The 24,531-nt window shown below is 43.4% G+C and overlaps 1 protein-coding gene across 1 annotated transcript in view; it reads right to left on the bottom strand.

The window, feature by feature from the left end:
• LOC112644143 (synaptonemal complex protein 3-like) overlaps window positions 1-24,531 on the bottom strand; it is a 161,293-nt gene that overhangs the window by 124,617 nt on the left and 12,145 nt on the right. The window lies entirely within an intron of this gene.

The following is a 24,531-nucleotide window of genomic DNA, read 5'->3' as shown; positions in this document are numbered from 1 at the left end:
TCAGCTCAGGTCAGGTGATCTCAGGGTCCTCAGGATGGAGTCACGCATCTGGCTCCATGTTCAGCAGAAAGTCTGCTTGAGATTCTCTCTCTTCCTCTGCCCTGCTCCCTTACATAAATAAATAAAATCTTTAAAAATTTGACACTTTGAAAATTGACCTAAAGGTCAACCTAAAATCACAGTAACTAAAGGTCTTTATTGTGGGTAATACAGTAAAGACTAAACTCTCTTCTGCCTGTTTTCTTCAATCCAGTGAAACAACTATCTGGCACCAAAAACTAAGCATTTCCTCTCTAGGTCTCTGCATTAGGCCTGACCAGGCTGTGCCTTTTTTTTTTTTTTTTTTTTTTGGCTGTGCCTTTAGTGGATCACAGGAAACTCTGCAGGAATCCATCAGTGACTACTTAACTGTCCTGGAAAAGTGGAGGCTTTTCAAAGAGTTAAAATAGATCTGCCCTAGGACCCAGCAATTGCACTGCTGGGGATTTATCCCAAAGATACAAATGCAATGAAACACCGGGACCCCATGTTTATAGCAGCAATGTCCACAATAGCCCAACTGTGGAAGGAGCCTCGTGTCCATCAAAGGTGAATGGATAAGGAAGATGTGGTTTATGTATCAATGGAATATTCCTCAGCCATTAAACGACAATACCCACCATTTGCTTCGACATGGATGGATCTTGAGGGTATTATGCTGAGTGAAATAAGTCAATCGGAGAAGGACAAACATTATATGGTCTCATTCATTTGGGGAATATAAAAATAGTGAAAGGAAAAGGGAAAGGAGAAAATTGAGTGGGAAATATCAGGGAGGGAGCAGAACATGAGAGACTCCTAACTCTGGGAAATGAACTAGGGTGGGGAAGGGGAGGTGGGCGGGGAGTTGGGGGTGACTGGGGGACCGGCACTGAGGGGGCACTTGATGGGATGAGCACTGGGTGTTATTCTATATGTTGGCAAATTGAACACCAATAAAAATAAATTTATAAAAAAAAGTGGAGTTTTTTTTCTTTTTACACATTGGTAAGGTAATGTAAATTAGATATTTGAAACCCTTCTTGGGAAGAAATGTGTGGGAAATATCTGAAAGGAGACAGAACGTAAAGACTGCTAACTCTGGGAAACGAACTAGGGGGTGAAGGGAGGAGGCGTGGGGTGGGAGTGAATGGGTGACGGGTACTGGGGTTATTCTGTATGTTAGTAAATTGAACACCAATAAAAATAAATTAAAAAAAATGAAACCCTTCTTTTTTTCAGTATATTTGTTTTTTTAATAATAAATTTATTTTTATTGGTGTTCAATTTGGCAACATACAGCTTAATGCCACTGAGCTGTACACTTAAAAATGGCTAGAATGGTAATTTTTGAGATATATTTTTAAAAAGAGTATAAACACCATTCGTCTATTCTTATGTATAAACATCAATTTATACTCTGACATACCTTCTATTCTAGCCTGTCTTCTCACTAGTTCTTGAAAAAAACTGTTCAGAGGGTACCTGGGTGGCTCAGTGGTTGAGCATCTGCCTTGGTTCGGTGTGATCCCAGGGTCCTGGGATCGAGTCCCACATCAGCTTCTCCCACAGGAACCTGCTTCTCCTTCTGCCTATGTCTCTGCTCTCTCTGTGTGTCTGTCATGAATAAATAAATACACCTTAAAGAAAAAAAAAAAGAAGAAAGAAAAAACCACATTTCTTCTCCTGAGCATTTGTCATAGTATTATCTAGCTTAGAAACTATCATTTCTAGTATCCAAAGGCAGCTTAAATTTCTCCTTCTTTTGTTTCCATACTACTTCTTATTTAAACTTAAGATATGAGTGGTTAATCATGCAGTTTTTAATATTTCATCATTGCATATTCAGATCTTGTCCTGTTTTCTCCCAACAGGCCCTAATTTCCTTCACACCCAGGACTGGGTCTCCATGTGGCATACAGAGAACTCTGAGGCACAGAGTAGATGTCAAAGTGTAGTGAATGATCAAATGGTGGGTGGAGAGAGAGAACTGCAGAAGGGTGTCCCCATGGACTCCATCTTTTCAAGATGGGCAATCTGTGAGGAGTTTGGCTCAACCTGTTTCGCCACTGGTTACAGAGACATGCAGGGCAGAAAGGATGATACACTCTCTACCTAAGAATTGAGGAAGCCTTTCGGAGAGGAAAAGAAATGCAAGCTCACATCTAATATCCTGTCAGGAACCCTAACTCTTTCCCTATTTTTCTGGGTTATGCTTCTGGGTAAGAACAGGTCCAGGGAAGGTACTGCTGAGGAGGAGGAAGAAACTGTGAGAAACTCTGGCCCTGTCCTGAAGAAATCTAAGGTAAAAATGATTGGGTACTACTACTCCCATGTGAAACAGTGTTATCACTCACTCCTACCTGCCTTACAGGCACTGAAGTTCAAAACTAGGTAAGAGACATGGCAGTGCTTTGCTCAGTGGCGCCAGAATGAAATAAAAGGAATGACCTAACGCCTCTAAGTGGCAGAAACCTTGGCAAGGCAGGGTTTACACCAGGCAGCAGGTGACACTGAGCTACTCCTGTATACCCTGCCCCATTGAAGGGGCAGCCCAGAACACTCTGGGCTGCGCTGTCCAGTGGGGGCAGCCATGCAGTCAAATGCGTCTGTGTGCTGAGTATGACTTGAGATGTGCTGTACGGTCAAATACACATTGGATTTTGAAGAGTTGGTGAAGGAAAAAAGAATGTAAGATATCTCGTCGCTAACTTCTTATATTGATCACATGCTGAAATAATACTTTTGGATATGGTGGGTTAAGTAAAACACGTTATTAAAGTTAATTTCACCAGTTTCTTTTAACTTCTAATACAGCACACAGGCAGCTCACATTGTGTTTCTATTGGACAGCGCTGCCCCTAGGGGATGGTGGTGGCCTGACATCTCAGCTACGATGCTCTCTGCACCAAACATCCAGTCCTGCAGTCCTCCCACACCTCCCCACCCCAGCATCAGTTTTCTCCTCATTCTGGGGAAGAGCTGGCCCCCCTCCTTCATCCGTAGACTGAGGGGCTGCCTCTCTGCCCGCACTATCTGAGCTGGTTTTCTCACATCACTTTTCCTTCCCATCTGGAGTGTGGACTCCACACTGAGCGCTTTAGGTTCCCAGCACTGTGGTAGAGGGGCGCCCCGGGGGCAGTGCAGGCAGCCCATGCACCAGCTTACCTCCGGCGCTCAGCATGCCGACTCTCCAGCAAGCTCTCATCTAACTGTCACGCGCGGCCACGCACGGCCGTCACCACGGCAACTCAGTCTCACAGGCCACCTGAGTCACTCGACAACTGTGAGGCTCGCAGGCTCAGAAAGGTCGCAAGCCGGCAACAGGCACACAGGGCGCTTGCGCTCTACAGCCACCGCTGCCCCTCCCCCAGCTCCTCCAGGGCCCGCCATCGCGCCCTCGGAGTCCAAGCTCATCTGTTGCACGCTCCTCAGAGAGGGTTAGCTACCCTGGCCCCTGAGGGCGCAAGGAGGTACTCCAGCCTTCCCTAAGGATCCTGGAGTTGTAGTCCGCAGCCCAGCACACAGGCGGGGTCTACGGCACCGTCCTTCCACAAGTGGCAGAGGAGGTCGCTACCTTGGCAGCTGCGTCAGCCCCAAGGAACCTCAAGGACCAGGACCTCCGTCCTGAGCTAGCACCCACCAGCTCCCTAGGCCCAGCTGCCTGCTCAGCACACCTGCAGCCATGGGCGTCCAGACAGAGAAGGCGCAGTGTAATACAGGACAAGCACTTGTGTACCAGCAGACTACAGGGGACAGAGTGAGGTCGTGAAGATTAACTTCCGCCACAGCTATGGGTTGACTGCCTTGCATGAGTCAGATACTATCCCAGGCTCAGGAGTGCAGAGAACCCAGACAGGTATGGGCCCTGCCCTCGAGGAGTTAATCAGTTGCTGAGCAGTTGAGTCCTTGCAAGGATATAGGAAGTTACTAAAACAGAAGCTAATCCCAGCCCACAGCAACACTAGAGATGGGATCCCATAGGAGACTTTCAACCAGAGAAATGCCTGAGACACCCAGGCCTCGACTCCACAGATACCGTCGGCTCTGGGTCATAGACCACCTGCATGTATCAAAGCACTGCTGTAAGGAACAATAAAATTTAGCCAGGCAAAGGTGAAGGGCAAATACCAGTTACATGAATAATCTCCCAAACACTATGCAATGCAATGAAAAATTATGTTCATTCTACCTTCAAACTATCAACATTTACTTTTCTCCACTTGCCTAAATACCACCATAGTCCGTCCCACCTGAGGGGTCTAAAAAAGGGGCTCGTGTGCTTCTTGGGATTGCACACTTTCCAAGGTTAGTGGGAAAGGCTATGTTCAATTTTCACATTCTGGTGCTTAAAACTTGACACTTTGTTGTGCATGTCCATCTCCACAATCACTTTCTTCTTTTTTTTTTTCTTATTTTTGGAAAGATTTATTTATTTATTTACTTATTTATGATAGACATAGAGAGAGAGAGAGAGAGACAGAAACACAGGAGGAGGGAGAAGCAGGCCATGCAGGAGCCCGAAGTGGGACTCGATCCCAGGTCTCCAGGACGCACCCTGGGCCAAAGGCAGGCGCCAAACCGCTGAGCCACCCAGGATCCCCTCCACAATCACTTTCATGAAAGTTACAAAGGAAAGCATATTCATTATTCATCTTGAAATATTCATGCCGATAACTGAAGTGTACTTTCCCAGGATTTAAAAATCTCAGTGTCCCGATGTTTATATAGCAGCATGGCCACGATAGCCAAACTGTGGAAGGAGCCTCGGTATCCAACGAAAGATGAATGGATAAAGAAGACGTGGTTTATGTATACAATGGAATATTACTCATTATTAGAAATGACAAATACCCACCATTTGCTTCAACGTGATGGAACTGGAGGGTATTATGCTGAGGAAGTAAGTCAGTCGGAGAAGGACAAACATTATATGTTCTCATTCATTTGGGAATATAAATAATAGTGAAAGGGAATAGAAGGGAAGGGAGAAGAAATGTGTGGGAAATATCAGAAAGGAGACAGAACGTAAAGACTGCTAACTCTGGGAAACGAGCTAGGGGTGGTAGAAGGGAGGAGGGCGGGGGTGGGAGTGAATGGGTGACGGCACTGAGGGTTATTCTGTATGTTAGTAAATTGAACACCAATAAAAATAAAATTAAAAATAAAATAAAATCTCAGTAGCGGGCAAAATACAGGAACACCACCAATTATTAGTTTGGAAAAACCTCCATCAGTGAGATAATCAAATCATCAATTCTTTAGGACTTGAAATATCCCTATCGTACACACACTAATTTCTGCTGGGAATGATGCATGGTTCCAAAACATCAGTATCTTAGGCTGCGTAATTATGATTTCATATATTACTGTACAATGGGCCATACGCATGATTTGACACCTAATGCGCCACAATATTATTATATAATTTATATTTTCTGGAAAAACAGACTCCTACATTTTCCCCATAATAATTGTCTTTACAATTATCTTGATGCTTGAGCCTGCAAGAGAAAATCACATAAAATAACTTAATCAGGTTAGAATAATAAACATTTTCAGATTATCTGGACTATTTTATTATTTTATTTTATATCTGGAGTATTTTCGATGATACCAGTGCATCGGAGATGCATGGATGATGATGAATGATACCAACAATATTTTCTGATGATGTTGTACAATGGAGATGCACTGAATGATACCAACAAATTAAAGTTTGCAAGATTCTTTGAGATAAATTAGTTAAAATAGTTAAAACTATTTAGTACAAATTAAATCAATAAGTATTCAATTATCATTACCTTAGTTCATCTTACAAAATATTTATGTCTTCCACCTCTTTAAATAAACAAAAGGCCAGCTACAAGACAATTTTAGCAGTATATCCATTCTCTGTCTTATTTATTTATTTATATATTTATTTATTTATAGAAGAGCAAGAGCAGGAGGGGCAGAGGGAGAGGGAGAGAAAGAATCTCATAGTAGACTAACAGTGAGCATGGAGCCCCACTGGGGCTCGATCTCACAACCCTGAGATCACCACCTGAGCAGAAATCAACAGTTAGGTGCTTTAACTGACTGAGCCACACAGATGCCACCATTTATCGCTTTCAGCACATGACAAGAGTTGACCATAATACCTAATAAAATTAATGAACTTATTTCTGAGGTTTAATGATTGTGATTATTTATTCCTGAAAGATCGCTGAGTGAAAACATGGATGCATGTCATGCTTTCCGTTATAATGCCTTATTTGATAACATAAAATTTTAGGTACATATCACAGGTTTATAATACACTCAATGATGTAAATAGCCTTTTTTAACAAGTTTTTGCAATTGATTAGAAGATGATAAAATATCATATAAATGATCTATATCATTTAAAGCTCAATATCGAAGACTTCAGTAATATGCTTATTCAAAGAAGTATCCTATCATGTATTTCTTAGTAGTTTAAAAATATTCTTCCAGGGGCATCTGGGTGGCTCAGTCAGTTAAACATCTGCTTCAGCTCACGCCATGATCCCCAGGTCCTGTGATGGAGACCCACATTAGGTTCCCACTTAGCGGGAGTCTGCTTCTCCCTCTACCTCTACTTCTGCCTCTGCCTCTGCCCCTCCCTGCCTGCTTATGCCTCTCATGCTCTCTCTTGTGATCTCTCTCTCTCAAATATACAAATAAAATCTTTAAAAATATTATTCCAACTGCATATTAGCACAATTATTTAATTTGGAAAGAGAAAGAGTCTCACTGATCTGACAGAAATTAAGGCCAATGTGCTTCATTGGTGTGACAATGATAAAGGTCTTTCCAGTAAAGTTCCAGGCATATATTTCCCAACACTGAATGAGCTAGATCTGAACTTTAAAGTTTTAGCAACAATATGTAGAAAACATGCATAAGATATTTTTATCCTTTTTATCATTTTTATAAGGAACTAATTATTGGCAAAATAATTTTCATCAAGAACTAATTATTGCAAAGCATATATTTAAACAATTTTCATATACCTGGACTTTTCCAAGCAAATCAAATGAAAGAGTAGTTCTAACTGAAAGAAAAAGAGATAGAATTTATAGCTACGCTTTGCAAAGGCTTTTTTAGCATATTTTATTTTTTAATATTTATTTATTTTTATTGGAGTTCACTTCAAACACAGCAATTCAGTGCTCATCCCATCAATGCCCCCTCAGTGCCCGTGCCACCCAGTCACACACACACCCCGCCGCGCCCACCTCCATTCTACCACCCTCTGCGCTTGATATGTTTCTCGAAATTGTGAAACAAAGGACTCTAATGAGTGGAGGATCCATCCTTTTTCAGGCCAGGTAGTTTCCAAAAGCTGACTTAAGAGTTGTCAGCCGATTGATAGATCCTTAAAAACAATTTTAAATGAGAGATTTTGTGTGATTGTGGGTTAACCTCATGGAAGGAATTCAAAGAATGAGATGACATACTACATTAAACTGCTTTTGCTCCTCACTCGCTTCTTCTTTTTTCCTTGAATTTTGAGGTTTTTAAATTGGAGAATAATTGACATATAATATCATATCAGTAAGACAGTGATTGGACATTCATATAATTACAAAATGGTCACCATGGTAAGTCCATTACCATCTGTCACCGTACAAAGTCCTTACAATATTTTTAAGTCATTACAATATTATTGACTATATTCTCTATGCTGTACATTACATCCCTGTGTCTTATTTATTTCATAACAGAGCTTTTACTCTTTTTTTTTCTTTTTAGGAAGTTTTTACTTCTTAATCCTCTTCACCTATCTCATCCATATCTCTCCCGCCTGGCAACCATCCTTTGTTCTCTGTATCTGTGAGTCTGTTTCCATTTTGTTTCGTTTATTTGTTTGTTTGTTTGTTTGTTTTTTAGATCTTACATGTAAGTAAAGTCCCATGGTATTTGTCTTTGTCTGGTTTATTTCACTTAGCATGATACCCTCTAGGTCCATCCATGTTGTTACAAAGGGCAAGATGTCCTTTTTCTGTGTGGCTGAATAATATTTCATTGTATATACACCACATATTCTTTATTTATTTATTTTTTTATGGGTGTTCAATTGGCCAACATATAGCATAACACCCAGTGCTCATCCCATCAAGTGTCCCCCTCAGTCCCCATCACCCAGTCACCCCTCACACCCCACCCACCTCCCTTTCTACCACCCTTGTTCCTTTCCCAGAGTTAGGAGTCTCTCATGTTCTGTCTCCCTTTTCCGATATCTCCCACTCATTTTTTCTCCTTTCCCCTTTATTCCCTTTCACTATTTTTTTATATTCCCAAATGAATGAGACCATATAATTTGTCCTTCTCCGATTGACTTATTTCATTAGCATAATACCGCCAGTTCCATCCACCGCAAAATGTGTAGGTATTTCTAATGGCTGAGGAATATTCCATTGTATACGTATCCACATCTTCTCTATCCATTTATCTTTTGATGGACACCGGCCCTTCCACAGTTTACACCACATATTCCTTTACCCATTTATCTATCGATGGACATTTAGGTTGCTTCCATATCTCAGCTATTGTAAATAATGCTGTGATGAACACAGGGGTGCATATTCTTTTTAAATTTGCTTTTTAGGGCAGCGCAGGTAGCCTCGGCAGTTTAGCACCGCCTCAGCCCAGGGTGTGATCCTGGAGACCTGAATCAAGTCCCACGCTGGGCTCCACGGATCCCGCTTCTTCCTCTACCTGCTCCTGCCTCTCTCTCTGTGTCTCTCATGAGTAAATAAATAACATCTTTAAAAATAAATAAATTTGCTTTTTATTTTCTATTTTTGATAAATACCTAGAAAGGGAATTATTGATCATATATATTTTTTTTTAGTTATTTGGGGAACCTCCAAAATGTTTTCCATAGTGGCTGCACCATTTACATTCCTACCAACAGTGCACAATGGTATTAAAAATAGAACTACCATATAATCCAATAATCCACTACTGGATATTTAACTGAGGACAAAGAAAGCACTAACTTGAAAGATATGTGCTCCCTGTGTTTATTGCAACATTATTTACAGTAGCCAACATATGGAAGCAACCTAATCCATTAAAAGAAGAATTGATAAGGAAGATGTGGTGTATACACACACACGCAATGGAATATTGCACAGCCATTATAAAAGAATGAGAGGGGCAGCCCAGGTGGCTCAGTGGTTTAGCGCCACCTTCAGCCCAGGGCTGATCCTGGAGACCCCGGATTGAGTCCGCGCCAGGCTCCCCTGCATGGAGCCTGCTTCTCCCTCTGCCTCTGCCTCTGCCTCTCCTCTCTCTCTCTCTCATGAATAAGTAAATAAATAAAATCCTGAACATTAAAAAATAAAAAGAATGAGATCCAGCCATTTGTGACAACATGGATGGACTGAAGATATTTTGTTAAGTGAGATTAGTCAGACTGAGAAAGACAAATACCACAGATTTCACTCATGTGTGGAATCAAACACAAAAAATTAATAAACAAGCAATCACTGAATCAGACCTGCAAAATACAGAGAACAAAATGAAGGTTGCTGGGGTTGATGGGGGTTCAAATGAGGAAAGGATGCGAGATAGACTTCCAGTTGTGGAATGAATATGCCGGCCTGGCACTCCATATTCCCTCTCTGCCTTACCTCTTCACCACTTGCCAGGTATCATATACTACTGTGTCAATTGTTTGCTCCCACTCATTTAAATTTAAATTCAAGTAGCCAACATATAGTACATCATTAGTTTCAGATGTGTGTTCAATAATTCATCAGTTGCATATAAATACTCAGTGCTCATCACATCACATGTCCTCCTTAATGCCCATTCAAATAGCACCTCTATGAGGGCAGAAGTTTTTGACCCATAGCAGGTGTTAAATAAATAGTTGTTGAATAAATGAGTGGATGCATGAGTAAACAAAATGCTAAGAGTAACTACAGAAGTAGCAGAGAGATACTTGGTCTTAAATGAGCTATGACTGCAAACACACACACACACACACACACACACACACACACAGTCATTAATTTCCCAACAAAACAAGCCCCCAAGGCTTTTAAGCCATGCATGAAACAAGTCATTTAAAGCCCCTCTAGTAAAAGGTCCCTGTAGTTCACATAGTTGCTCACCAGATATCCTATTTGCTCCTTTACTTTCCCAGTCCCTCCTCCCTGCTTGACCCCATGCAGTTAGGAAGAGCTATATCAGATGCCTGGGGGACTCATAAATGCTTTGTTCTTTTTTTTTTTTAATTTATTTATTTATGATAGTCACAGAGAGAGAGAGAGAGAGAGAGGCAGAGACACAGGCAGAGGGAGAAGCAGGCTCCATGCACCGGGAGCCCGACGGTGGATTCGATCCCAGGTCTCCAGGATCGCGCCCTGGGCCAAAGGCAGCCAAACCGCTGCGCCAGCCAGGGATCCCAAAATGCTGTTCTTTGAGTATGAGGAGGTCATGAGTTCAGATGATGAAGCGAAAGTACATGGATCCCTCCATTAACCAGAGCCTCTGTTGACCTGTGATGAACATCAAGCATGGGCTTTAGAAGGCAGGTTTTGTGATAAAACCACTGGGATTGGAGGCTGTCAGTTTTGTTGCATAACCTGTCCTATCCCGAACAATCTGCATAGTCTGTTGTTAGGCATATGGTCTAATGGAGCTGCTGATTTCTATACATTATGAATATCTATGGTGGCATCATCATGGTGGTTAATAGAAATTATGTTGGTCAAAATGGCCTTTTTTCACTTGGGAGGCATGCAATGGTGCTTAAGAGTCCAGTCTCTGGCACCAGACTGCCTGGGATTCTGTTCTTGCTTTTTCCATTTATAGTTTCACTCTCTGGCCTCCTTATTCTACTTGAATAATGGTAATGATAATGAAATCTAAGTGATAAGAAAGAGTAAAACACGTACCTTATATATTTGGACAAGAATGTGATGCAAATCTCCTTCTGAACCTGATACTCTATTGTTACTTGCAGATCATCTCCTCCTCTCTTCCATAGAAACACCAAACTTTGACCATCCTCTCATCAGACTCTACTAGCTTCTACCCTTCCCTGCTGCAGGAGATTGACTAACTCCAGGTCAGTATCCTTGCAGACTATAGCTCCTGGATGAATGTTTGATCTCCTCTTCAAGCCATGATGGGGATGGCTCTTTCCTTCTATCTTCTGTTTATCTTTCCTCCTTACTTTCCTACCCCTGAAGTGTGATGGTTCCCAGAGTTTCCTTCTCTATCCTGTGTTCACTTCACACTACGGTCTCCTGAATAATCTCATCTTGGGTCGATTATGACATTTAACAATATCTTCCAAATCTCTCCCTCTAGCTTCTACCTCTCTCCCAAGCTTCAATACAATTTCTAAGACTACTGAAAATTCCATGAACATCTTGCTTTCAGCGTGTCCAAAATCAAACATTATTTCCCTTACTATTCTTTTTTAAGATTGTATTTATTTATTCATGAGAGATACAGAGAGAGAGGCAGAGACATAGGCTGAAGGAGAAGCAGGCTCCCTGTGGGAACCCGATGCCAGACTCAATCCTAGGACCCCAGGATCACAACCTGAGCTGAAGGCAGATACCCAACCACTGAGCCACTTGGGTGTCTCTTCCCTTACTATTCTTGAAATACCTTCAGGAAAAGTAAACCCTTCAACTCCATCTCTTCTTTGCATGCTTTGCAACTGTGCATCTTCATTACTGGGACTGCTTTAATTTAACTTTAATCCAACAAATATGTAATAAGCATCCACTAAAGTGTCAAACTCCATCCAATTCAGTCCCAAATCTATACTGGCTGCCTCTTGTATACCTGGCCCAGGAGAACAAAAATGAGAAATAAATAGCCCTGCTCCATCTAGGTGCGTGCGTGTGTGTGTTTGTGTGTGAGAGAGAGGGAGAGAGACAGAGAGAAAGAGAGAGAAAGCATATATACACAAGTTACTATAGTACAGTGCTGAGTTAAATGCTCTGACAAAATTGAGGGGGTGAATCTACTGGGGGAGAGAGATCAGTGGATCAGAAAAGCTTCACAGATGAAATAACATCTGGATTGGGTCTAGAAGGATAGATAAGTAGGTGTGTGTGTGTGTGTGTATGTGTGTGTGTGTGTGTGATTATAAATATGTGAGGGGCAGCCCTGGTGGCTCAGCGGTTTAGCGCGCCTTCAGCCCAGGGCATGATCTGGAGTCCCAGGATCGAGTCCCGCATTGGGCTCCCTGCATGGAGCCTGCTTCTCCCTCTGCCTGGGTCTCTGCCTCTCTCTGTGTGTCTCTCATGAATAAATAAATAAAATCTTTAAAAAATAAATATGTGTGAGAATGTGCATGTGAAAAAAGTAGGAGTTATGTGAAAGTAGTATTTATGAATATGTGTGAGAGAATATGTGTGTATGAGTACGCATGTATATGTGCTTGAGTGCATGTATGTGAAGGCACAAGTGTGTGTGTGAATGTATGCAGTATGTATATGTGCAAGCATATATATGCAAATAAGAATGTGTGAGAGAGAGAGAATGTATGAGTCGTATGAATGTGTGTGAGTGCATATATGAGGGCATCTGTGCATGAGACTGAGTATGTGTGTGTGAGGATGGGCATATATGCATGTAAGTATGAGTGTGTGAGAATGTGAGTGTATATAAGAGAATGTATATGAGCGGTGTGAGTGTATGTGTGAGTGTACACAGGTGAGGACATATGTGTGTGAGAGTAGGTGAGTCTATTTGAGTGTGTGTGCAGCCATCATGTATGTGAGTATGTGTTTAAAATATATGTGAACCCGATGTTTCTAGCAGCAATGTCCACAATAGCCCAACTGTGAAAGAGCTCGGTGTCCATCGAAAGATGAATGGATAAAGAAGATGTGGTTTATGTATGCAATGGAATACTACTCAGCCATTAGAAACGACAAATGCCCACCATTTCCTTCGACGTGGATGGAACTAGAGGGTATTACGCTGAGTGAAATAAGTCAATCGGAGAAGGACAAACATTATATGGTCTCATTCATTTGGGGAATATAAAAATAGTGAAAGGGAATAAAGGGGAAAGGAGAAAAATGAGTGGGAAATATCACAAAGGGAGACAGAACATGAAAGACCCTAACTCTGGGAAACGAACTAGGGTGGTGGAAGGGGAGGTGGCGGGGGATGGGGGTGACTGGGTGGCGGGCACTGAAGTGGGCACTTGATGGGGTGAGCACTGGGTGTTATCCTGTATGTTGACAAATTGAACACCAATAAAAATAAATTTATTAAAAAAGAAAAAAATGTATGTGAAAATGTGACAGAATGTGTGTGTGAATGTATGTAGAATATAAGTGAGAGAGTGTGTGTGTGTGTGTGTGTGTGTGTGTGTGTGTGTGTGTGTGCATTGGAGGGCTTGGAGCAGGGCAGAAGAGGAATTTCAAACAGATAGGAGCCTGAGTGAGAACAGAGCCAGAAATAGGGGTAATTACTAATGGTCATCTTTGATTTGTTTTCTCTTTACTTGGCAACACCAACATAGCACCAGTCTCACCTCAGACCTCTCCTCTATAGCCTCACTACCACGGGTCAGGTCCTGCTCATTTTTCACTGTTAGAAAATAGTGAAAAACTAGCCAGCTAGTTAACTGGCTTCTGTGATTCTACTCTTCTCTAGACATCGAGCCACTAAAACTTTTGATTCTCAATCTCTGGGGAACTTTCTAGTAAATAAAAGATGTAACAGCACTGTTAAATTGCTGAATAAAAGTTTCTGAATTCTTACTTTCTGTTTCTATATTCATCTCAGCATAGACTGGTACCAAAGAGCATATGGCCTGATACAAGTCTGTGGAACTCTTTTTGAGTAGGGCTCTTCTAGACAACAAGACAGAACTTAGCAAAGCCTGGTTGCTTTGAGGTATAATAAAGAAGAAAAATAAAAGAGACTGGGTAACTAGCAAAATAGCCTGAGTACTGCATTTAGCTAGAAAAGTAGCATGAGTATAGCATTTTGACTGCTTACCAGCCAACATGGAATGGAGAGTGTCAAACTAATAGAAAGGACAGAACAAACTGGAGGGTATGGGTATTTGATGATGTAGAGTACTCTTTTGTTTGAAGATTTGTTCTGTCTGTTGTTCTGTTGAGACTTGTATTATTTATTTAAAGTTAAATATAAACACGTTTAAGGGAAGCTAGTGAAGAATATATTGGAACCCTGTAATGTCTTTGCAGTGGTTCTGTGAATTTAAAATTTATTTTAAAATAAAAAGTTTTTTAAAGAACATTCAGAAGCTATTTTAGCTAATAAAAATAAATAAATTCATTCAATTACTAGAATAGTGTGTTTCTGAGATTAATAATTTTTCATTCTCAATGTTGACTAAACCTCAAATTATTTTCTTTTGACTTAGCCCTCACACCTTGTGAAAAGGGGGTTACCAATCTCACAGTACTACTGGCTAAATGAAAGTCACACATTCAGTCATTTGGTGGTCAACCCACATCACAGTTTGCCTGGTTTACTCTGGTTGTCCTGGAGTCCCATCCAGTTTAGCCTTCTAGCATTCTCTAAACTACCCTGGTTTGGACAATAAATTATATAGCTACTCTTGGTAGAACTATCACAGAGAAGGTGGCCAATAAATGTCTGGAAAAAAATATAAGATTTCCCCATGACACTTATCAGTGGGTATATATACCTAGTTAGGCTGGGGGAAAAAAGCCCCTTACCAAAGTATTGTCATCCACAGTTCCCACACTACCTTGGGTGACAGATCTGGGAAGAAAGCCACTATCTCCCAATCACTTTTCTTGTGCATCCTGAGAAATTCCCAACTCATTGCAAGTACATCAGAGTCTGCCACCCACTATCTTTCTCAGTTGCAATAATCTTTCAACACCTGCCTCTGTCACTCCCTACTCCCATTCCTGTGTTTCTCCCTACTTCTATGTCTGTTGTTACTTCTGGCAAATTCATTGTCCATGTGGGTTCCCATTCCTCACCTGGCCTTTCAGTATTCTGACCACCACTACCTTTCCCTAAAGCCCATCTTAGCCACTCACTTCCAAGGTCACACCCTTGCCATCACCTTGTTGCTACCAATAACTGCAGTGCTTCCAAATCCTTGGTTTCAAGCATTCCATTCTCTGATCATCACCTCCTGTTTTTTAGCTTCCCACTGGTGTCAACAGTCCACCAATCCATCAATCTAACCCCCTTTCTATCCATTACCCAGTACACATGCATGTGTACACACACACACAGACACACATATACATGCCACATTCACCTGCTCCACCACCACACACACTCCATGCCCACACTTCCCTGTTTATCCAGTTAGATGTTATGCTCCAAGCCCATAAATGCTCCTTTGCCAGCACTCTTAGTTTCTTTGCACCCTTTCCCTCCAGTGTCTTTGCTTATCTAAAGCCCCATGGCTTCCTGAACCCTGGGACAAGCCTACGTCCTAGCTGTACCTAAACAGTTGAATTTTGTTGGGGCATATATCTCTACAGTTCTGAATAGCTTTAATTTTAATGGCCCATTTCCTGGTTATACTCCTAGTCCCTCTCTCTAAATTACTCTTTAACAGTATCTCCTCTCATCAAAATTCCAAACTCCCGCCTAATGACTTTGCCCCATACTTCACTGAGAAGACAGGTGCAATCTGCCAAGATTCATGTCATCTTCCCACCATCATACCTACCCATTGCCTGTGTCTGTGTCTCTATTTTTAGCCTTGACCTGGTGATAATAAATGAACTGTCTCTACCTCTAAGGCCAACTTCCATTCTTTCCCACCTCCTAGAAGCATTCTCATGCCCTTCTCCCCTTCTTTTCTCTGCATCATTACTTCTTTTTTTTTTTAAATCAAATCTATCCCATCAGCACACACACATGCTCTTTATCTCACATCCTTAGAAGACTCTCTTTTGTCTTCACATTTCCCTCTAATGACAGCCCTGGTTTTCTGTGCTCCTTCTCAGCAAAACTCTTCAATAAAGTCATCTGCACAACTTTTCTCTTCCTCCTTCACCCACTCCATGAGGACTATTTTTACTCTTGGGAGTGGTGGAGGGATGTAGGTGCACTAGGGAAAGAGGAAGCACATGGGCCACACGAGGATAGCCTCAGGCTGACAGAGTTCCAGGCCTTCAGTGTGAGCAGGATACGGTGTCATTTCCTCATTATACAGATGGGGAAACTGAGGTCTAGGGAAGAAGTGGACTTGCTCTATGTCCCACAGTGATGGGACTGTATAGCTAAAGCTGAAACATATTCATTTTCCTAGTTCTCATATATACCAGGCTGCCTTCAATTATTATAGTGACTTTCGTGTTTTTCATGGTTTTTGTCCTATAGTAACAGTACAAAATATTATATGTAAAAGAATTTAAACAGTCCAGATTTATGTGGAATAAAATATAAAGAACACACCATGGACTTCTTACAGTTCCATATACTATATCCCTTTCCCCAGGGGTACCCACTGTCAATGATAATAATGACAAAAAGGGTCATATTCCACTGAATTGCTGCTGGAGAGTTTGTTGCACTTTCTCAGACTCCTTCGTCCTGGAGGTGAACTTGACTTGGGCCTGTTGCACTTTCTCAGACTCCTTTGTCCTGGAGGAGAACTTGACTTGGGCCAGCTCCTCTCAGGCTGAGAGCTCACTCTGCCAAACCCACCACTTGGCTCCCTTTTATTGCTCATAGAACAGTCTTTGGGTTATTTTTTCCCTGAAGGACCTCACTATGTCCCAGCAAGACTCCTCAATTTAGAAATGGCCCTTCCTCCAGGTCCTATGATCTTGATAGCTCTCTTCCCCCCCCCATCCCCACCTCTCTGTTCCTAAATGATAACCATATCCCTGTGATAGTCCAAACTAGTGCCTGAGACTAATTTCTCACTTCTCCTCTCCCTCATTCACCCACACTTACTCTATCATCAAGTCTATCTATTCATCTTTCAGCTGTCTTCCAATTATACCAACATCTTTTTATGATTTTATTTATTTATTCATGAGAGACACAGAAAGAAGGCAGAGACATAGGCAGAGGGAGAAAGAAGTAGGCTCCCTGCAGGGAGCCCGATGTGGGACTTGATCCCGGAACCCCGGGATCATGCCCTGAGCTGAAGGCAGACGCTCAACCACTGAGCCACCCAGGTGTCCCCTAATTCTACCAACTTTTATCTCCACAGCCACATCCTAAGTGAAAGATGCCACTATCTTTCTTTTTTAGATTTTATTTATTTATTCATGAGACACACACACACACACACACACACACACAGGCAGAGACACAGGCAGAGGGAGAAGCAGGCTCCATGCAGGGTGCCCGACGTGGGACTCGATCCAGGGTCTCCAGGATCACGTCCTGGACCAAAGGCGGCACTAAACTCTGAGCCAGCCGGGCTGCCCAGATGCCACTATCTTTAGCCCAAACTACTGGCTACATTCACCTCCTATTTCGTCCTCCTGCAACCTCTCTTTCCCCCTCCATCTTTCTTTCCCAAGGTAACTAGAGAGAGCCTTTAAAAATAAATCCAAACCTGTCACATCCTTCTCTGAAAATATGCCAGGCAGGGGCTTCCTACCACCTTTGGATATAAATCTTGACTTCTTTCCATGGCATTCTGCCTCACTGCCCCAAGTGCCCATCTGACCTCCCCTCATGGTGATGTCCCTACTTACTGCTCCATCCATTCAGATCTCCCAGTTCTGGGGACATACCAGGCTTTTGTGTGTGTGCTATTTCTTCCTCTGGGAGCATTCTTCCTCTTCAGATGCCCAACACCTCTCCATCCCTCAGGTCTTCATCCAACACCACTGTTTCAGCATATGTGGTATGAACATTTGTTTGATCACAAGTCTCCGTTCCCTTCCTGTCCTTGCTATAGTTCACTGTAGGTGGAATATACTTCCATGCCCCATTGCCTTTGGGCTTTGATCCATGACTTACATTAGCCAATAAAATGTGAATAGAGACATGAGGTACACCATGTGCAGCCAGAGGCTTTAATGTGATTGCATGGTTTGGCTTGCCCTCCTCCACCCTTGCCCTAGACCATCGGGAGACCCTGCCTTACTCAGGTGGCCAGTGCTCCCTCCATCTGGGTCCCAGAATGAGAAGACACATGAAGCAGACCTGAAGCTATGTCCACACAATGATGCACACCACAACTGATCTAAAAAGGCCAGTGCATGAGAAATAAATGTTATAAACCACTGAGGTCTGGCAACTGAAGTATTGCAGCAAATGCTGATGAATACCTTGGGGTAGAGGCACTTACTCAAAACTAGAGATTGAAGTGAAAGTCTAGATAGATGGACAGTGAGACGCCCAGCTCCAATTCTCACCCAGCTCCCAGACCACTAGCAATAAGGTGAATATCTCTCAGGCAGAATATGAAAAAGAATTTCTCCATTGAGAAGAAAGGAGGAAAAAAACTAGGTCAAGAGAAAAGACCTGTAGACAGTAGCCTTAAGATAATCCACTATAAGAAAGCCAGTTAACCTCCTTGTGACTCCACAATCATGGCCTCCAGTGAGTAGAGCTCCCTGACCCTTATACACAGAGGCTCCAATCAGTTCCAATCCATTTTTAAGGGCCTCACTCTTTTGTTTTAACAAAAAATGTACAAAATGTTCATTTTGAAGCGGAGGGAAAAGTGAATGTTCATCAAAAGAGGCTCTTTTTCCTTTGCAGAGGGCTATAGTACACAGCTTGGGGCCTAACCATTCGTGCCTTACTGGAGTGTTTCTGCATTGCTCCATGGCCAATGCCTCTCTCCATGCATGCCACTGACATATTTACCCTGGACAACTCACTATGCTCCCAGCCACTGTCTTCTTGTCTGGGTTTCTTCTGCACCCATTTCCAAAAAGGCAGTCAGGGGTTATTCTAAAACACCTATCTAATCATGTCACTGCTTGGCTCAGAACCCTCCAGTGGCTACCAGACTCCTATCCATGGCCTATGAAGCCCCGTGCCTAGCCTTCCAAGTACAGCTCCCACTCATATCCCTTTCACTGATTCTATTCCAGGTAAGGGGCATAGGCCTTTTTATATCTTGAAAAGCCTGTCTCAGAGATTGCACCCTTGTTGTTCCCTTCACTTGCCTGGGCTTTTTCCCCAGTCCTCCCCAAATTGGGGCTCCTTTTCATCCTTCTCTCATCTTGTTAAAGTGGCTTTTTATTTTTCTTAAGATTTTATTTATTCATGAGAGTCACACACAGAGAGAGGCAGAGACACAGGCAGAGAGAGAAGCGGGTTCCATGCAGGGAGCCCAATGCGGGACTCGATCCTGGGTCTCCAGGATCATGTCCTGGACCAAAGGCGGCGCTAAACCGCTGAGCCACCCAGGCTGCCCTTAAAGTGGCTTTTTAAAACTCGTCTATAGTAATTCTTCCTCAATGCTTAAGTTTCATCTTTTTGTCTTCACACTGACCATGATTTGCAATGACATAAATTTTTTTCCTTGAGTTACTGTCCATTCCCCCATTGACTGTAAGGACCACTGGAGCAGGATTCACTATGACACTCACTGCAGAATTCCCTGTATCTGGTGCAAGGCTTGGTCCAGAAAGGGCCTTCCAGAAATGGCTCTGAATGAAAGGGGATGGTGGCATCAGTATTAGGGTACAAAGTACTTGATGTACATACTGTGTGTCTATGTGTGTGGTTGGGGTGAGCAGGGGCAGGCTTATGGACAAATAAAATCTGAGTGTTTCTCTGCCCCACTGTCAACTCTTCTGCCTTCCCTCTGTAGCATTTCTATCCCCTTGCCCCACCTCTGAGTCTCTGGGCTGAGGACTACAGCAAAGGCAGAGAAACTGGATAAAAAGGAGAGGACTGTGTCCTGTGTATTGAGCAAGGTTCCTGGAGAAAGCGGGAGACCAAAGGGGCTACAGAGAAAGAAGAATACCATCTCACACCAGTGAGAATGGTGAAAATTAACAAGACAGGAAACCACAAATGTTGGAGAGGATGTGGAGAAAAGGGAATCCTCTTGCACTGTTGGTGGCAATGTGAACTGGTGCAGCCACTCTGGAAAACTGTGTGGAGGTTCCTCAAAGAGTTAAAAATAGACCTGCCCTACAACCCAGCAATTGCTCTGCTGGGGATTTACCCCAAAGATACAGATGCAGTGAAATGCAGGAACACCTGCACCCCGATGTTTCTAGCAGCAGTGTCCACAATAGCCCAACTGTGGAAGGAGCCTCGGTGTCCATAGAAAGATGAATGGATAAAGAAGCTGTGGTCCATGTATACAATAGAATATTCCTCAGCCATTAGAAACGACAAATAACCACCATTTGCTTTGATGTGGAGGGACCTGGAGGGTAGTATGCGGAGTGAAATAAGTCAATCGCAGAAGGACAAACATTATATGGTCTCATTCATTTGGGTAATATAAAAATTAGTGAAAGGGAATAAAGGGAAAGGAGAGAAAATGAGTGAAAACATCAGTGAGGGTGACAAAACATGAGAGACACCTAACTCAGGAAATGAACAAGGGGTAGTGGAAGGGGAGGTGGGCAGGGGGTTGGGGTGACTGGGTGATGGGCACTGAGGGGGACACTTGGTGGGATGAACACTGGGTGTTATGCTATATGTTGGCAAATTGAACTCCAATAAAAAATTTTTTAGGAGAAAGAAGAGAAGAAGGAGAAAACTGGATCCACAGGGGGAAGGAAAAGGGACCGTTCCACAAGTGGCAGGGGCTCCCTGAAGGAGGTCCCCACCTCTACTTCCCGATGGCCCCAACACCCCTAAGCCCCCAAAACAGAAGAGGGACATTTGAGCCCTCTTCAGGGGTGATGGCCACAGGAAAGGGGAGCCTTGGCTTCGGTCAAGGCTGGACTGGATAGACTCAGTGAGACAGCACCCTCTGAACTAGGGTGTCACGAATGCCACTCCCACCTGTCCGTACTTAAACAACAGGGGAAAGGAGACCCCCTTCCCCTCACATCTATGTCAGCAGCTGGTGTGCACCAAGTTGGGCCTGGGGGCAGCCACTAAGAGCCCAAGGTCGCTCGAATCCTGGAGAGACGGGACAACGGCCAGCTCAAGCTGTTCCACTGGGGCCCCCGGAGAGGGAGGAGCTGTCCCAGATCCCCCAGGGATGGGGGTGAGGGGACAGGACAGGGATGTGTCCTGAGGGTTTGTGCCCGACAAGCTTAGAGGCCTCCGACAACAGGTGATGTGCTTGGCTCTGGGTAAAGAGCGCTGCCCTGGGAACACCAAGTACAATGCACGGCATGGAGCTCCCCGTTTCAAACTGTGTGGTTGCTGTGGGCCGACGGGGGGGGAGGGGGGTGAGAGGCCGAGCAAGGACAGGGTCCTTGGGCACAGATGCTGGCTGTGGCCGGGCCCCTTCTCACCCCGAGGCCCTGTGCCCTATCTGGAACCTCCTAGGGGCCTCTCCTAGGAGCCAGTTTCTGCCCGGGGAAGGACCCCGAAGGCCCAGGGACAAGCTGGGTGAAGGTGTCCCCTTGGCCAAGCTGATGCCTATTCGCCCCATGGGAGGCTCCCCGTCTCCCTATGCAGCCTCACCTGGCCCCCTGCCCGCGTGTCCAGGTCCCCTCCAATTGTGAAGCTATGCCAGGCCCTTGCAGACTTGCTCCTTAGTCTCTACCAGGGAGCCTGGCTCCCACAATGGGGTGGGAGTGGAGACGGGGGCATGAGTCCCTGTCCGACATACACTTCACACCCGAACCACCAATCTGGCTTCCCTCTGGATGCCCCAACTTGCCCTAGGCATCCACAGAGCTCTGGTACTGGTTCCTCACACCTTGTGGTCTGAGGGCAGCCACAGCACAAGACAGAGGGCCTGGGAAAGGACGTAGGGGTTTCCCCAAGGTCAGGTACAATGGGGTTAGAGCTCACATCTGCAGGCCCCATGTCTGGCGTCAGGTGTGATTTCCGGAACAGGAACTTAGTAAGGTACACTGAAAGGCCCATTCCAGTTCTGCCTTAGCCCCTCTTGCTCTCTTCCTTTCCATTTCCGGCAGGATCTGGCCACCTTTGCTTGGCACCAAGGTTGGACCAGGGTGCCACGTGTGCAACAAGTTTGAGCTGGCTGAGAGTGAGCAAGTGGTGTGCACAGAGAAATGGTGGACAAGGAGATATCCAGCAGGGCCCTGAGTACAGGGAAAGGACGACAGTCCAAAAAATGCCAGAAAGACACCCCAACACCAGCCCCAGCAGAAGGCTGGCAACAGGGCCATGCCTAGGAGCAGGTGGGATCTGAAGACCAGGGCCCACCCCAGTGGAGCTCCTCTGCCAGTGCATCTAGAAATGTGCACTTGACTGGAGGCCGCAGAAGAGAAAACCGAGAACTCACTGCTGTCATGTCTTCTGCACAAGCACTTGCCATGAACATGTGGCACATGTACATCCAGTCTTTTTCTCTTAGAGGCTTTTAAAAGACATCGATGTTCTTGGGTTTTGTCCTGATTGCAGAAACAACAACACGTTTACTACTCAGGGAGCACCTGCCACTGCTACCCACATATGGTAGGTCCTTCATTCAGGTATTTCCCAGGACTGTCACCATTACCAATCTGCTGTGTGGCCCTCAGCTCTGCTTCTATGACTGTCATTGCTACCCACATGCCTCGAGGGTCTTTCCACCATTTCCATGGCCTGGGCTATGCAGCCTGTTAGCCTGGCCCTATAGTCCCAGTGCATCCACTGCGGAGCTGTGGGACTTTGAGCAAGTCTCCAAATCTTTCTGCGCCCAGTGTTCTCATTTGGATAAAAGGGGTCATAACAGTGCCCACCTCCACCCAAGACTTCTCTAAGGACTCCAGCACAGTCCTAGTTGTTCAGCCAAGTGTCTGGCATGTAATATGAATTCATGTTACTTTCAGCTATTTTTTCACGGTTAAGGTTATGCTATCTATGTGTACAATTTCATATTTTGGTTTTTTCTTTAGCATAATATTAGCCATATACTCCTGTTCTTCAAGTCTTTATTTTTACATGATTGATTGGTATATTCTATCATATACTATCATATCTAACACAATTTTATGCTTTTGTAATGTTTCAACTAAGCATCTTTTTGCATGACTGTTTATTTGCATTTTAGGTGATCTCTTAGAAATACCACTGGAGGGTTAGAGAATAAAAACATCTTTCAGAGTGTTGATATCTTCTCTAGTAGGCCTTCTGGCAAAAAATATCTATCTGTTTTCCTAATGCCAGCAAATGAAAGTGCCCATTGTTTTCCCACAAACTATCATTTTTGATTGCTCTTTCACAAATGGCAAAACTTATCCCCTATTTGTATTTCTTTGATGACTAATTATAGTAGGATTTTACTTAATGGCTACATGTATTTCTTCCCTGGTAAATTGCCCGTACCTATCAATTACCCATTTAGCTGCTAGAAATTAGTATTTTCATTTTCTAATTTTAAGACTGATTCATATAGTAACCTTTTGTCAATTATATTTGTTGCAGATGTTTTGCTCCACCTTTCATTTACAATTTACTTGTTATGATGCTTGATGTAAAGATTTTTTAAAAATCTTTTATATTGTTGAATTTATTAAGATTTTCCTTCTAATTTCTTTCACTGTTTTTTTTTTAATTTTTATTTATTCATGATAGTCACACACACACACAGAGAGAGAGAGAGAGAGAGACAGAGACAGAGACAGAGACATAGGCAGAGGGAGAAGCAGGCTCCATGCACCGGGAGCCCGACATGGGACTCGATCCCGGGTCTCCAGGATCGCGCCCTGGGCCAAAGGCAGGCGCCAAACCGCTGCGCCACCCAGGGATCCCTCTTTCACTGTTTTTAAGCTCAGAATATTCTTTCCTATCCAGAGACGATGTAAATATTCACTGGTGTTTTGTCCTAATATTTTTCTTAATATTTAGCCTTCAATCCTTTTGATATATACATTAGAGTATGGCATGTCTTAAGGCTCTGCACTAATTTTTCCTCCAAATACCTAAATGTCCTAATACCATCTTTTAATCATCCTTCCATAGCAATGATTGCAGTTTCCCTTGTGTATATTGTACATATGTGTATACCACATGTAGTCTCTCTTTGATCCACTTATTTGTTAATTTTGATGACACAGTGACTTGGTTACTCTATAATCTAGAGGTCTGTCTTGTAGCACTAGTAGAAATATCAAATTATGACATCAAATGAAGCATAGCCAAAAGCATATGAAAAACAATTTGTAAGTATCAAGTTTGTTGTGAAGATAATCTAAGTTGACACTGTGTTAGTGCCTAAGTTTTAATTTGTTTTAATGAACTGAGTTCAGTTTTGTACCACACATTGGCAAGGAAACTCAATCTCAGCAAGGAGGCAGGAAATCCCTCTTCCTAACTTACAACCCTGAGGGCCACCACTCTCAGAATTTACTGTTTCCCCCATCGATGACAACATTCAATTACTACAAGGCAATCACTAAAAAGGTCTATGTGTCTTCTAAAGTAAACCAAGTGAATAGCAGCTGTGTGCAAGGCACAGTTGGTAAAGGGAAAGGAACCAAG

The sequence above is a fragment of the Canis lupus genome, chromosome X (assembly GCF_003254725.2).
Source record: "Canis lupus dingo isolate Sandy chromosome X, ASM325472v2, whole genome shotgun sequence".
NCBI lineage: Eukaryota > Metazoa > Chordata > Mammalia > Carnivora > Canidae > Canis > Canis lupus.
The sequence above is the reverse complement of the archived record's forward strand: the minus strand, read 5'-3'. Positions and strand labels throughout refer to the sequence as shown.